A 3,637-nucleotide genomic window follows, 5' to 3' on the forward strand; every position below is an offset into this window, starting at 1 on the left:
AGCTAGAATGAATATCTCTTAGATCTCCTAACCGGAATCTTCGTGGCGTAAGCTAGAATGATGGCGGCATTCAAGAGAATCCAGAAGGTCTAAACCTTGTCTGTGGTATTCCGAGTAGGATTCAACGATTGGATGACTGTGACGAGCTCCTAACTCGCGATTGCAGGGCGTTAGTGACAGACGCAAAAGGATAGTAAATCCTATTCCAGCATGATCGAGAACCGACAGATGAATAGCCGTGCCGTGACAGGGTGCGTGAGCATATTATTCACTGAGAGGATAAGATGAAGCCATTGACAAGGGTGATGCCTCCAGACGATTAGCCGTGCCGTGACAGGGCATTGGATCATTTTCCCGTGAGATGACCGAAAGTAGCCATTGACAGTGGTGATGTATCACATAAAGCAAGCCATGGAAAGGAGTAAGACTGATTGGATGAAGACAGCAGGAAAGCAGAGGTTCAGAGGAACGAAAAGCATCTCCATTCGCTTATCTGAAATTCCTACCAATGAATTACATAAGTATCTCTATCCCTATTCTATTAATTATTATTCGAAAACACCATTATCAATTTATATCTGCCTAACTGGGATTTGCAAGGTGACCATAGCTTGCTTCATACCAACAATCTCCATGGGATTCGACCCTTACTCACGTAAGGTATTACTTGGACGACCCAGTGCACTTGCTGGTTAGTTGTATCGAAGTTGTGACAGACTGTAAAACTAGATCAGAGTATCTGGCCTAAGAAGCCATTACCAAAGATCACAATTTCGTGCACCAAGTTTTTGGCGCCGTTGCCGGGGATTGTTCGAGTTTGGACAACTGACGGTTCATCTTGTTGCTCAGATTAGGTAATTTTCTTTTTGTTTTGTTTTCAAAAATTTTTCAAAAATCTTTCAAAAATTCTTCTTTGTTTTCGAAAAAAAAAAGTTTTCAAAAAAAAGAGGAAAAAAAAATGTTTTCAAAAATAAATTATTCTATGGCTTCAAAATTTTTAAGAATGAATTCTAGTGTTTCATGAAATATGTTGAATCATATCTGGCTGTAAAGCCATACCCAAACTACTTTGGGATTGGTATTCAACTAATCACTCCAGCCCATGTAATTATATGTTAAAGCTTGGCTGGCTGTTAAGCCATGCCAGACCCTTTGATTGGAGCTTTAAGACTAACATGGCAAGATTCCTGGAATTCATATTAAAAATTTTGGAATCCTTATTTTTCCTTTTTCTAAATAATTTTTCGAAAAATATAAAATAAAAATCCAAAAAAATTAGAAAATCATAAAAATAAAAAAATATTTCATGTTTCTTGTTTGAGTCTTGAGTCATATCATAAGTTTGGTGTCAATTGCATGTGCATCTTGCATTTTTCGAAAATTTCATGCATTCATGGTGTTCTTCATGATCTTCAAGTTGTTCTTGGTAAGTCTTCTTGTTTGATCTTGATGATTTTTTGTTTTGTGTCTTTTCATGTTTATCATATGCATTCTTGAATTCTTAGTGCGTAAGCATTAAAGAATTCTAAGTTTGGTGTCTTGCATGTTTTCTTTGCATTAAAAATTTTTCAAAATTATGTTCTTGATGTTCATCTTGACATTCAAAGTGTTCTTGGTGTTCATCTTGACACTCATATCATTCATGCATGCATTCATTGTTTTGATCTAAAAATTTCATGCATTGCATCATTTTTAGTGTTTTTCTCTCTCATCATAAAAATTCAAAAATCAAAAAAATATCTTTCCATTTTTTTCTCTCATCAAATTCGAAAATTTGAGTTGACTTTTTCAAAAAAAATTTAAAATCAAGTTGTTTCTTATGAGTCAAATCAAATTTTCAATTTGAAAATCTTATCTTTTTCAAAATCTTTTTCAAAAATCAAATCTTTTTCAAAATTCTTAATTATTTTCGAAAATTCCAAAAATATTTTTCAAAAATATTTTTCTTATTTTTATACCAAATTTTCGAAAATAACATAATCAATTAAAGTTTTGATTCAAAAATTTGAAGTTTGTTACTTGCTTGTTAAGAAAGATTCAAACTTTAAGTTCTAGAATCATATCTTGTGAATTCTTATGAATCAAGTCATTAATTGTGATTTTAAAAATCAAATCTTTTTCAAAAACTAATTTCTATCATATCTTTTCAAAAAAATATCTTCTTATCTTATCTTTTTCAAAATTTGATTTCAAAATATCTTCTCTAACTTCCCAACTTCTTATCTTTTCAAATTTGTTTCAACTAACTAACTAACTTTTTGTTTGTTTCTTAACTTTTTCAAAACTACCTAACTAACTCTCTCTCTCTAATTTTCGAAAATATCTTCCCTTTTTTTCAAAAATTTCTTTTTTATTAACTAATTATTTTTATTTTTTATATAAAAAAAATTTAAAAAAAAAAATATACTAACCTTTTTCAAAAACTATTTTCAAAAATCACTAACTCTTTTTCAAAAATTGTTTTCGAAAATTCACTTCCCCCTCTCATCTTCTTCTATTTGTTTATTGATATACTAACATCTTTCCTTCAACTCTCCAAAAATCCGAGTTCAGATTTTCTTCCCTTCTTTTCTTCTACTAACACAAGGATCCCTATACTGTGGTATAAAGGATCCATATTATTATTACTATTTTTTCTGTGCCATCTTCTTTGTCATATGAGCAGGAGCAAGGACAAGAACATTCTTGTTAAAGCAGATCCAGAACCTGAAAGGACTCTGAAGAAAAAATTAAGAGAAGCTAAAATACAACAATCCAGAGATAACCTTTCAGAAATTTTCGAACAGGAAAAGGAGATGGCAGCCGAAAATAATAATAATATAAGGAAGATGCTTGGTGACTTCACTGCACCTAATTCCAATTTACATGGAAGAAGCATCTCCATTCCTGCCATTGGAGCAAACAACTTTGAGCTGAAACCTCAATTAGTTTCTCTGATGCAGCAGAACTGCAAGTTTCATGGACTTCCATCTGAAGATCCTTTTCAGTTCTTAACTGAATTCTTGCAGATATGTGATACTGTTAAGACTAATGGAGTAGATCCTGAAGTCTACAGGCTCATGCTTTTCCCTTTTGCTGTAAGAGACAGAGCTAGATTATGGTTGGATTCTCAACCCAAAGACAGCCTGAACTCTTGGGATAAGCTGGTCACGGCTTTCTTAGCCAAGTACTTTCCTCCTCAAAAGCTGAGCAAGCTTAGAGCTGATGTTCAAACCTTCAGATAGAAAGAAGGTGAATCCCTCTATGAAGCTTGGGAAAGATACAAACAGTTGACCAAAAAGTGTCCTTCTGACATGCTTTTAGAATGGACCATCCTGGATATATTCTATGATGGTTTATCTGAGTTATCAAAGATGTCATTGGATACTTCTGCAGGTGGATCCATTCACCTAAAGAAAACGCCTGCAGAAGCTCAAGAACTCATTGACATGGTTGCTAATAACCAATTCATGTACACTTCTGAAAGGAATCCTGTGAGTAATGGGACGCCTATGAAGAAGGGAGTTCTTGAGGTTGATACTCTGAATGCCATATTGGCTCAGAATAAAATATTGACTCAGCAAGTCAATATGATCTCTCAGAGTCTACATGGAATGCAAGCTGCATCCAACAGTACTCAAGAGGCATCTTTTGAAGA

At 33.6% G+C, this 3,637-nt stretch overlaps 1 non-coding gene across 1 annotated transcript; it reads right to left on the reverse strand.

Moving 5' to 3' along the window:
* Positions 1–3,191: 3,191 nt before the first annotated feature.
* Positions 3,192–3,299, reverse strand: LOC112725459 (small nucleolar RNA R71). Its single transcript, XR_003164567.1, has one exon. It is a non-coding gene; the product is annotated as a small nucleolar RNA R71 (small nucleolar RNA).
* Positions 3,300–3,637: the final 338 nt, after the last annotated feature.

Source organism: Arachis hypogaea, chromosome 11, assembly GCF_003086295.3.
Source record: "Arachis hypogaea cultivar Tifrunner chromosome 11, arahy.Tifrunner.gnm2.J5K5, whole genome shotgun sequence".
In the NCBI taxonomy this organism is placed as follows: domain Eukaryota; kingdom Viridiplantae; phylum Streptophyta; class Magnoliopsida; order Fabales; family Fabaceae; genus Arachis; species Arachis hypogaea.